A 13,213-nucleotide genomic window follows, 5' to 3' on the forward strand; every position below is an offset into this window, starting at 1 on the left:
GATGACGAACCATTAAAAGCAAACCCGCATGTGTCATGTTCAAGAGTACAGTTTGCTGGAATAGTGTCAAAGTAGTAAACTGACAAGTGCACATTTCTAGCTGACTGCCTGAAAACAAAAGAGAACTGAGCTTAAAACTGTTTTGCTCAACTTTTTTCCTCACAAAAGGTTTTTGTTGTGCATTGAACTATTTTATTCTGGAACAGAATCCATTGTTAGGCTCCTTAGAAATAAAACCTTTACTGGACATTGTAACAGCAATATGTTGTTGGGGCACAAAGACAGGAATTTGAAAGGAAAAGCTCATTGCAAGAACAGAGTGTAACTGTAGGGTATTTAATGGCAGCCCTTGTTTATGGGGATCATGAGCTCTGCCCTGTGTGCATGCGTTTACCCCTTCAAGTACTACCATAAAGTGCTTACCTAGCCCTATTAAGCTTGTGAGATGTGGTGGAATTCACAGCTCAGAGCCCAATTCATTTTTTAAGGAAAAGTGAAACCCATATGTAGTCAAATGATAGAGCTGCACTGGTACAACATTAGGCAAAATCTGCCCCTCTATGATTTGGCTTCAGGCTTAGCCAAAGTCTCTAGCTGTTCTTTTTTCATGTCCTTTTTGCTGCATGAATTCTATAACCAAATAATTATTCATCCAGTCTCTTTTGCCAAGCTTTTATTAGGAGAAGCATTTATTTTCTCCTAGAATGTTTCTTGCTATGTGAGTATTACTTTCCAGATTAGATTTATAGGAGGTGCCTACTGTGAAATAGAAGAAATGTAGAAGACATTTTCAAAGATTGTCTTTTGCATTGTGCATTTATTTTATTACCAGGTGATATAAATCTCTAGTTTATGGGATTCTTCCCCTAACTTTTATAGTAACATTTTAATGCACCACAGTTTTCCAACAGTCCAACAAGAGAGAAACAGCCTTGCCATAAAATATTGTAGGAATTCTTTCCATTCTAGATCCAGATATGTAAACCTTTATTTTAGTTCATGATACCACTTTTTCAGGCAGAAAACATTACTACCATATTTTTAATACACATAGATGATCTGCTATAGATACTTGCCTAACAGCAAAAAGAAACTATTGGGCTATGTCTACACTCGTGGCTTCTTGTGCTAGAAATATGCAAATGAGGCTAAGCGTGGAATATTGCCGAGACTCATTTGCATACTTAATGAGCCACCATTTTCCCAGAAGAGGCTCTTGCATCAGAAAGAGCTGTCTACACTGCCCCTTCTTGCACTATAAAACTATTTTCAGGAATAACAGCATTGTGCAAGAGGGGTTTTATAGTGCAAGAAGGGGTAGTGTAGACAGCTCCTTCTGATGCAAGAGCCTCTTCTGGGAAAATGGTGGCTCATTAGGTATGCAAATGAGGCTCGGCGATATTCCATGCTTAGCCTCATTTGCATATTTCTGGCACAAGAAGCCGCGAGTGTAGACATAGCCCAGGTGTTTGTTTCTTTCTTTAAGTTTTTACATGTGCTCAGGACCATAAAAGAACAAATGCATGTGTCCCTGCCCCATTCCATTTACAAAAGATCCAGTCCTGCAAACATGATCACTGCTTTCTAGTGCCATAATTTCAACTGCATCAGAGGGATTGACTATTGTCTTACGTACAACAGCCTCTCCCATGAATACTATTTGTTTTCCTGTTCAGATAGCTGGATAAGGGGAAAGAAGAGAAGGGTAATGTTCTTAGTTGATGTGTACTGATATCAGTAGAACTAGGCTGATTACACTAACTGAGAGTCTGGCTCAGATATTGAAGCAAAGGCCTCTGATCTGGACCATGATAAATATATTACATGCTATTCATTAATTTCCTTGCCTATGTCTAGGCAACTATTCTTGGGGCCTAGGGCTCCGTAGGCTCCAGGGTGGGTAAAAAATGAGAGGTACAGTGTGCAGGTGGGAACTGCTGGGGAGTGGAGTGGAAGTGCAGGTTTTGAGCAGGATGTAAAGTGCACAAGTGGGCTATAGGTTGTGAGGTGGGGTCTGGATAGGGTGCAGGAATGGGGTGGGAGTTGGAGTCTGGGAGGGGCAGGGGACTGGGGCACTTACCTAGCACCACTCCCAGGGAAGAACAGATAGTTCCATGCAGGCTTACACTTAAAGGCACTGCTCCCCCACCACTCCCACTGGCGGCAAGAAGGGTGGAGCCTACAGCTGAGCACCACTAACATAGATGCATGGGGCTCCAGCCCAGGGGAGAAGAGGGGAAACAGCAGTGCTCAAAGCTTCTCTCCCTCCCTCCCTCCATGCCAGGCAGAGCCACAGCACACAAAGGATATAGTGGCTGCATCCAGGACTCTGGGCCAAAGGGGTCTCCCCTTAGTCCAGGGCCCCGGGCTGCAGTCTCTAAAGCAGTGTTTCTTAAACTTAAACTGTGTTCCATGGCACACTAGTGTGCCAGAGAACAACAGAATTCAAAATGGCTGCCCTTAAAGGAGCAGGCGACTTTTTTTCTCAACAACTCCTCTCTCCCACCCCCCAAAAAATTATTGTTTGGTGTTCCACAGTCTTAAAAAGTTTAAGAAACACTGCTCTAAAGCCCCTTTCATAATGCTGTCTCTGTTACTTACAACATTATGGATAAAAACAAACTGAAAGAATTCCTAACATTTTCCCTTGTTGTTTGCTCACAGTTTGTTCTCCTCTCTCCCCTTCCCACTCCCTGTCACTCAACTCTGACCTAAAATAAGAGACAGTAGACCATTTCTAGGTCTGGCAGTTATGAATCAGGTTAATACAGTATTTGGAAAGTATTTCTTTATAAGTAAACAATGAGTCATGGAAATACTTCTGTTGATGTTAATGTCCCTTTTACAGCTTTTTAAATATTTGCTAGAAGTATTAAAAATACTGTTTCAAAACACTAATTACAAAATTACTATTTCAACAGAAATGCCAGTGTTTCTTATATGAAATAAACAAATTAGCTCTGTCTTAATGCTCTTTTCTTTTTTTTCTTTCTGATTCTGGGTAGCAGATTGGATTGTTGCTCTTGAAATAAAATTAAGATATCAAATACACTGAAGGAATTAGTCTTATATAGAAAATCATGGGTAAAAAGATCAGATTTTGCTGTTGATTTGAATCCTGTATATAATTCATTTGAGCAAAACAGAAATTTAATAGCTCAAATGATGTATACTGCAAAGCTGGCAGCAACATTAATTGTTGAATTTGGGTATTAGAGCAATGGACACACTTATTCCAAGTAATCATTAGAAAATTGAATCAGATATCTAACATTAATCGGAAAAGGGCCAATTAATTTTGAAATAATTTGAAGTCCACACTGAAAGGATGAATGGAAAGAATTAATAAAGAAATGGAGTTTGACTTTCCTTCCTTCTTATACAGCAGCCAATCCTTTAAAATAACAATTATAGCACATAACACTGAACAGGATTCTCAAATTACATTTTATAATATTGTATAATGCTTTCGTTTGTGTGTTCTAGCTGACAGCTGTCAAGAAAACAAGAGCTTTAAATAAAATACAATGAAATAGCTGTTGTTCAATTGTAATCAATTTAAGGGAATAGGCAGTCTCTGAAGAGATGCTGCTTTTGCTATTTAACGTTCCCATCTTTAAAGTATATATGTGCCTTGACAACAAAGCACTTTTTCAAGGACATCCATATAAATTAATGAAATGAAACAATAGGGAAGAATCAAGCTCACTGGATTTTCTATCCTCCGATATTACAATGGGCACTCTTAAAAATAAATAACTGATTAAAACAAAACTCGGCAAGTTCCTGGAGAATAAGTCTTTCAATGGATATTAGCCAGAACGGGCAAAGATTCAACACCATGCTCAAAGGTCTGTAGCCTCCATTTGCCAGAAACTGGGAATGGATGAAAGCGGATGGTTCACTTAATGATTGCCTGTTCAATCATTAGCCACTGCCAGAGGACAGGATATTCCACTAGATTGATGGATTTATTATGGCCTTTCTTTATGTTCTTATTTTCTCAGTGTTTCCTATACTAAGAATGTACAGCGCAACAAGATAATTATATTGTATTGCAGTGATAGCTAACTCCTAGCCTAGACTCAGGGTTTAATATCTACAGGTGCCAAGGAAAAGGAATTCTTTCCATCGAGCTGTTTCATGGCCTCATTGAAGTGAATGAAGTATCTCTCCACAATCCCAGTGATATTCAGACCATGCAATCTATTCAGAGGCAGGCTGTTTAGCCCCATCCTCAATTCTCCCTTCAGTGCACTGTTCCTGCAGGAAGCCTCGTGGAATAAGGTTCTGCACTGGTTCTGTCCTGTGCCTGCCCCCAAATCCCTGTCCCTTTAAGCAGTGTTACCAGCCCAACTTCTGCTGCCAGGGGATCTTCTGAAGCAGCAAATGTGAAGGTTCAATCTCCACTTATGTGTTGACTTTTTTAGCAATGCCTTGTGCACATCCTGTCTTCTGTGTTTCTTTGTTGGGAAGGACAGATTTTACCCTTTGGGTTGGCAGTTAGTGGATGGTGGTGAAATTAAAGCCTGTGCAGAGAACCCTTTGTGTCAGATATGGCAAACTTCTACAATATATTTGAGAAATCTTACTGTATTAAGTTATGTATCATTGTGGGCCAGGTGTCCGATGTAATTATGTGGGGAAGGGTGACCAGCCCTCCTCCAGTTATTAGGAACATGGGGGATGATTAAGCAAATTCACTCAGATTATAACATCTCCAGAGAGTTCCCCCCACCTGGAGAAGTTTGCATACACTGGTCTTTGGAGGATCTAGTTTGAACCAACAAAGAAAGGACTTCTGGATAAATTGATTCAGGGTCTTCTTTCCAATCTAGCAAATGGATAGGCCCTTTTGTCCAAGGGGAGCTTTAATGATTCCTGAGAAGGACTTTAGCCTGGGGAGTTCCCATAAGACTGATGGATGACCTCTGGTAAGCTTAAACATGCCTAAAGGATGTTTTTCCTATATAGAATGTATAGAGCAGCAAAATAATAGGTTTGTATTTCTTTGTAATGTTTCATGCTTACAAAGATCCATGGGGTAATTCATAGCTGCTGGCAATTACATTGTTCGCTGCCTTTCAAGAGAAAGGATAGTGAAAAAGCAGGCCTCTTTAAGCAGTCTGACTTGCTGGGTTTATCACAGTGTAGTCAGGGAACTGTGAAGCCTGGAAAATCCCTGGGCAGCAAGGAGAGAGAAGCCAGTCTCTGCCCAAGAAAGGTGACAGCCCTGAAACCAGGAGCTTAGCGTTGATGCCACAGAGAGATAATATAGGTACAGTTGCTCTGGCCTTGAAATCTCTCACAACGTTTGTGTTCTACTGAAGCTTGCTTGACAGAGTCTATGGCTTGTGGGCAGAGCCGAACCAAGGTACGGGCCAGCTAGGCTACCGCCCAGGGCGCCCCATTATAGGGGGCGCCACGCGGGGCTGCCGGGCCAGGCGGGGGCGGCACCAAGCATGCACCAGGCGCCTAGGGGTGGGTCTGTGCATGTGTTGCACTCCTGGGGGCAGTGCCGCGCTCTTGGGGCCTGGAGTGTGCGAATGGCTCTGGCCAGCCCTGCTTGTGGGCTTACATAAGATCTAAGTGGTGAATGTAGGCCTAATACAGGGCTGTCTGCATGGGATCAATTTCACACTCTTAATTTTTATAAGGAGAAGAAAGACGTTTCATATTAAGAACTCCAAATGACCATAGAATGGCCTGGGCAGGATTTAAATCTTATCCTGGCTTCCTGAGCTGGAAGAGCAATTGCTACAGTCTGGGATCTGAGAGTGTGAGCCCTCTGGACTCCTACTGGGCTGCAGAGATTTTTCCTCACACAGGAGGAAGAATGAAATGTTTCCATGTTTGTAATAATAGCCCCATTGAATTTAGGGAAAATTAATGTGCTTTTATTGTTAAAATTTTAAATTGTATTTATTAAATAGTGGTATATTGTCTGTATTATAAGAACAAAGCATTAAAATTAAAGAAATCTTTACCTCTATAACTTTCTGCTCTACAAAATTCATTAAAATTTTAAAATGCTAAGATTCATGATCAAGCCTTTATTCATTAGCAATTTATAAGGTGGAATTTATATTCATAGAAATTTAATAGTTCACAAGTAAAACCATAATCCTTTATTCTGTCATACACTATGCTCGTTTAACTGTTCAATTGCTAGCTGAGTGATTTCTATGTAAGAAAAATGAGCCTTCCCATGGAATTTGCTGGGAAGACTTTCCAAGGTTTTCGTCAACTCAGCATTTGCAGAGCTTGATTCAGAAGCCAAAAGTTACTCCAACATCCCCACTAGGCCCTGTTTACTTTTACGCTAGGGAGGTTACCCCAATTCAGTAACCAGCTGACAGAGAAGCATGAAGTCAGAAAAAGTTATTTGGGCAATAACATATATGTTTTTGTATAATTATATTCCCAGATTCCTTAATGGGAATCTTTATATGTCTCCAAATGTAGCTCTGTTCCCAATAGTTTAACTGAATGATTCCTCTGTAACAATGGACAATGCAGGTTTCTATTTCTGACATCTGAGTGGATCTTCCCCTTCATCGCTGCAGTGATAAGCAGGCTTCACACCAGGCCTTTCATAATCCTTGTATGAGTTCTTTTATCTGTATTCAGTGGACTACCTCGATCTCTTGCTATAAAAGAACTCTAATTGAACCATCTGGATAAACATGACCAGTTGACATCAATATAAAATTGACTTGCCCTGGTCTGCATTGACTGCAAAATCACATTTAGCATTTCATTGGTAAACACATCTCCCCAAGGTTGTGTTCTAACATGACCTAATATTTTAGTGAAGACATTCCCTTTGTGATGTTTTTAGCTAAGGACAGCCACAACCAACTGATGTAATGTGTCATAAAGCAGGTTGTCTGTAACAGGAAGAGAGCTGATATAAAATGACTCCTTTCTGTTTGGGAGGTACAGCTAGAATTATGAATTTTATATAATTCTTTTGATGAGTGTATTTGATTTTTTCTCAATTTATTCCAGTACATCAAGCACGAATATAAAGTCCTAGACACTTCATAGAATACATAAAACATCGACCAACTATCATAAAAATTGATCAATTATTATTTTGATTATAACATGTACATATACTTTCTATCAAAGGCAGGTGAAGATCGTGGTAGTGGTAATGTTGTGACTGTTATCCTATTGGTGGCTTTTCAGCCACTCAGGCAATGTACAGTCTCTCCAGTGGTAGCTGCTGCACAAAAAATGCCCCAGTTAGGAAATGTCCCTTGTGGTTGCCTGTATCTTTTATTTCTACAAATTGCACAATCAAGTGAGCCTTCAAACAGTATTAATAGGTATACCCCCACTGCTGGTTTCAATTCCAGAGGTGACATTTTCTGGTCCTATACATTGAGTTGCTGCAAGAAGAGTGAAAACATCATGAGCCTCAATCTTCTCTTAAGTGCCTTGAGATCTATAGAGGCAAAACATTATACAAGAGCTAGGTTTTATTATTTATTTATGTATTACTGCTTGTATTGGTTTTATGTGGGGGTAGCTTCCTAAACATCAGTGGAGTTACTCCTAATTTGAACCACCATAAGTGAGAGAAAGCTTCACATCCATCTGGGAAGTTTTATTCAGAGATGGACACCATTGGGCAGATTACTGCCATTTTTCTTAACTGAAAATGGATCACTAGAGACAACTAAGCTCTACTAAGAAAAAAAATCTGAGCGCTGATGTTATATATGGGGCAGGCTTCATGTGATGCCTTGGTTTCCCAATTTAGAGGATAAACAAGATCTAGTTCCAGAATTTTATACTTTTAATTTTTTCCATTATTCTTAGGTTCATGACCGATGAAGACTTACTTCAGGAAACCAAACTCTCCTCTTCATCTTGCATCTACAAAAACCTATGCTACTACCTAGAGGCTGAGATTTCAAAGTCATCTGAGAGATTTGGTCATCCAATTCCCATTATGAAAATCCCATTCAAAAGATTCATCTTTAAGTGCATAAAGGCAGTCCCCGGGTTACGTACAAGATAGGGACTATAGGTTTGTTCTTAAGTTGAATTTGTATGTAAGTCGGAACTGGCTCCAGATTCAGCCGCTGCTGAAACTGATCAGCGGCTGACTACAGGAAGCCCTAGGCAGAGTTGCTCTGCCCCCGGCTTCCTGGAATCAGCCGCTGATCAGTTTCAACAGCGGCTGAATCTGGACTCCTGGGACAGAACAGCTGGGACACTGCCGGGTAGGTCCCCGCAGGACCAACCCGGCAGCACCCCAGCTACTCTACCCCAGGCGACGCGCAACAAAAGCCTGGTCTGCTGGGGGAGGAGGAGCACCCGCTCCCAATGCGGCTTTGCTTCTTTGCCCCGAGCAAAGCCGCGGAGACGCAGAGGTCCCGCCGCCTCTGCGGCTTTGCTCCTGTCTCCCTGCTGTGCTGGGGGAGTCCCCCCCAGCACAGCAGAGAGACCTGAGCAAAGCCGCACAGGCGGCAGGGTCCCCCGCCTCTGCAGCTTTGCTCCGGGGCAAAGAAGCAAAGCCGCATGGGCAGCGGGGTCCCGCCGCCTGTGCGGCTTTGCTCGGATCTCCCTGCTGTGCTGGTGGGGACTCCCCCCCAGCACAGCAGGGAGACAGGAGCAAAACCGCAGAGGCGGGGGACCCCGCCGTCTGTGCGGCTTTGTTCGGGTCTCCCTGCTGTGGTGGGGAGTCCCCCCCAGCACACCAGGGAGACCCAGAGCAGCTTTTCTCACCCCGGAGGACGCGGTGGCGGGACCGCTGCGCTCTGGGCGGTCCCGCTGTCCGCGAGCTCCGGGGCGAGAAAAGCCCCATTCGTAAGAGCGGATCCGACATAAGTCGGATCCGCGTAAGTCGGGGACTGCCTGTATATTTCCAGCTTTTTTCACACACCCCTGATTTGTTGTTTCATATACCATTCTTCTTTTTCTTGCAGGAAGTGCCTTTTTCTTCTCCTTATATTTTATAATGTACATTTTATTCTCGACCAGAGATTTTGAATGACATCAACCAGGCAAGTTTCAAGTCTTCCATAGGTATGTTGCTGCATATCACACTATAAAAACAGAAACATGAGCACAACACAGTTGTTGCAGTTTTCTACATCCAAATACTGCAGCCATTCTTCTGATAATCTTCCCTGTACTGTTATTGCCACTCTATACCAAACTAAAGTTTTTTAACAGCAGATGCTCTGCTAACTCCACAAATTTCCCTCACTCCTGCTGTTGCTGTTTACACGAGATTCCAGTCACTGCTTGCTGCTCTTGTCCAGTCTCCATGTTTCTGCTATTCAGTGTCTATACTTTGATTTACACCACAATCTGGTAACTAGACATGTAATTGCTAAGGTCTGTGTGCCCCATTTTTGCAAGTGAACTAAACTGCAGCACAAATGGCAACCACAAAAAAGGCTGGATCACTGAAAAATTGAACCCCGAGAAAGTTAATGATGTAAAGCTACTGTTTTGAAATCGATGCCTTATGTTCCAATACTCATCAACAAATAGCTATAAGCAATTACTTCATAAGATCCAAAGCACTTCCATATCTTATCGAAATCTCTAATATAATTTTTCTTTCAAGTGATTGCTTAATATGAGATCTCTATAATTTAAACATTAAAACATATGGTGATACATTTCACACCTATTAGTCATACATCCATACAGTGTGCAAACAATTTATAAACTGTTTATTAATGTTACTTATTGAGTCATATGTGATTTAAGTTCTTCAACCTATTAATTATTTTTCAAATGATAAAGGATTACTGATTAGGAGATCAGGAATATTACACCATTCCCTGTGTTAAAGATATATTATGAAAATATTGAAAATCTTATCGGCTTTTATAATTCTTTATTGGAGAAAATCATAGAATCATAGAATACTAGAACTGGAAGAGACCTTGACAGGTCAAGTCCAGACCCCTTCCTCACGGCAAGACCAAGCACCATCTAGACCCTCCTGATTGATGTCTATCTAACCTGCTCTTAAATATTTCCAGAGATGGTGATTCCACAAATTCCCTAGGCAATTTATTCCAGTGTTTAACCACTCTGACAGTTTTAGGAACTTTTTCCTAATGTCCAACCTAAACTTCCCTTGCTACAGTTTAAACCCATTGCTTTTTGTCCTATCATCGATGTAGGTTGGTGTAAAATTAATAGGAATGGCCTTTTTGTGTTGGTTAAGGTTTCAGCTACAGCAGGCATTATCCTTGGACATGTCCTTTTCCTTTGTTTTGTAGTTTGGGATAATAGGGTCCAGTTGAGACCAGTATTATGTTTTATATATATATATATATATATCCTTGATCTCTCTCCCTCTGTTTTGTAGCCTAGGAAACTGGATAGGTATGGAGCTGCTCTGCCTTGTGGTGTCTCTTGCTTATCCTCATTGGCTCTGCATAACATTTCCAGAGTCAAATTCCTTGTAATCTCTGTAATTTATTAGTTTATAGTATAAGAAATTGCTGATTTAATTAGAAATTATATAAATAGTAATTAGGGACAGTATAATTGTATTCATCACTGATTAATACTTATTAATATTCATTTCATGGGGGTTAACATTACTAAATAAGGCTTTAGGAAAAGTAGGGATAGACATGTGAATTAACATACTAAAATAGATAAAAGTGTTTAATTGGTGCCAATTTGTTGCATGGGTAATAAAGCAGATCTGTTTACCCCATCTGCTCCTGGGTCACCTGTGTCTTCTCTATCAATCAGAGGCCAAGGAGAAAAATGTTTCTCCTTTCTCCTTGTGACACCCTTTTAGATACCTGAAGACCGCTATCATGTCCCCTCTCAGTCTTCTCCTTTCCAAACCAAACAGGCCCAGTTCTTTCAGTCTTCCCTCATACCTCATGTTCTCCAGACCTTTAATCTTTCTTGTTCCTCTTCTTTGAACCTTCTCTAGTTTCTCCACATCTTTCTTGAAACGTGGTGCCCAGAACTGGACACAATACTCCAGTTGAGGCCTAATCAGCACAGAGTAGAGTGAAAGAATGATTTCTCGTGTCTTGCTCACAACACTCCTTTTATTGCATCCCAGAATCATGTTTGCTTTTTTTGCAACAGCATCACACTGGTGCTTCATATTTAGCTTGTGGTTCACTATGACCTCTAGATCCCTTTCTGCAATATGCCTTCCTAGACAGTCACTTCCCATTCCGTACGTGTGAAGCTTCATCCTACTTACCTCAGAACATTTCTCCAGTTTTTCCAGATCATTTTGAATTATGGCCCTATCCTCCAAAGCAGTTGCAACCCCTCCCAGCTTGGTGTCATCTGCAAACTTAATAAGTGTACTCTCTATGCCAATATCTAAACAGCTGATGAAGATATTGACCAAAACCAGTCCCAAAACAGACCCCTGTGCAGCCCCACTTGTTATGCCCTTGCAGAATGAGTGTGAACCGTTAATAATTACTCTCTGAGGGTATGTCTACACTACAAAGTTAATTCGAACTAACAGCCCATTAGTTTGAATTAACTTTAATAGGGGCTACACATACAAACCACTAGTTCGAATTTAAATTGAACTAGCGGAGCGCTTAATTCAAACTAGGTAAACCTCATTCTACGAGAAGTAACGCCTAGTTCGAATTAAGTAGTTCAAATTAAGGGCTGTGTAGCCAGTTAATTCAAACTAGTTGGAGGCTAGCCCCTCCCGGGTTGCCCTGGTGGCCACTCTGGGCCAAACCAGGGAAACTCTTCTGCCCCCCCTCCCGGCCCCAGAGCCCTTAAAGGGCCACGGTCTGTCTACAGTGCTTGTGCCAGTTGCAAGCCTGCCAGCACCCAGCCAGCACCTGGCACAGCATGAGCCAGCCACCTGCTGCCACCCAGCCCTCCGCCTTTTCCCAGGACCAGGCTAGTGGCTCACAGGAGCCTGCCTGGGGCCGCAAAAGGCGGGCGCCTGCCTGGTCTAGTGCAGAGATCATGGACCTCATCGAGGTTTGGGGAGAGGCCTCCAACGTCCACAGTCTCCACACTAGGCACAGGAAAGCAGCTGTCTAGGGCAGGATAGCTGCCAGCCTGGCCACCAAAGGCCACATTCGAACCCAGGAGCAGGTTTGCATGAAACTCAAGTTGGTCCAGTGAAACTCCCGACCCTGAGCTTAGAACATAAGAACATAAGAACGGCTGTACTGGGTCAGACCAAAGGTCCATCTAGCCCAGTAGCCTGTCTGCCAACAGCGGCCAATACTAGGTACCCCGGAGGGGATGGACTGAAGACAATGACCAAATGATTTGTCTCGTGCCATCCATCTCCAGCCTTCCACAAACAGAGGTGAGGGACACCATTCCTACTCTCTGGCTAATAGCACTCCATGGACCCAACCTCCATCACCGCCGCGAGTAAACTATTTTACATAGCTCCGTCGACGGAGTTTAGATGTACCCTAAGGCTGTGTCTAGACTGGCAAGTTTTTCCGCACAAGCAGCTGCTTTTGCGGAAAAACTTGCCAGCTGTCTACACTGGCCACTTGAATTTCCGCAAGAACACTGATGATCTCATATAAGAAATCAGTGCTTCTTGCGGAAATACTATGCTGCTCCCGTTTGGGCAAAAGCTTTTGTGCAAAAGGGCCAGTGTAGACAGCTCAGATTTGTTTTGCGCAAAAAAGCCCCAATCACGAAAATGGCGATCAGAGCGTTTTTGCACAAAAGCGCATCTAGATTGGCACGGACGCTTTTCCGCAAAAGCACTTTTGTGGACAAGCATCCGTGCCAATCTAGACGCTCTTTTCTGCAAATGCTTTTAATGGGAAACTTTTCCGTTAAAAGCATTGGTGGGAAATCATGCCAGTCTAGACGTAGCCTAAGTGTATTCCTGTGCCTAGAGTTTCGACCATGTACTTAGCATTGGCTTGTGGAACAGGATTTGCTCATAAATATTTATTTGGAACCTTGGAACCTTAATTTTCTCTCTCTCTCTCTCTTTTATTTTCTTTAGTTCTTGAAAGAGGAAAAGTGCTTATTAGTCACACTGCTGTTATCACATTTTATATATTGTTAGAGTGTAAGTAAATTACAGAAAGACAACCATTGAGATTACACAGCAGAGATTTACTTAGGGAGCCAAGTTACAGTAGCAAGAAATATACCATATAATGCTTCTTGTCTATTCTGTAAAGCAAAATAATTTCAATGAAGAAATGACCAAGAAATAAAATACTAAATAAATGAAAAAAAA

The sequence above is a fragment of the Pelodiscus sinensis genome, chromosome 3 (assembly GCF_052426305.1).
Source record: "Pelodiscus sinensis isolate ZL-2025 chromosome 3, ASM5242630v1, whole genome shotgun sequence".
Classification (NCBI taxonomy): domain Eukaryota; kingdom Metazoa; phylum Chordata; order Testudines; family Trionychidae; genus Pelodiscus; species Pelodiscus sinensis.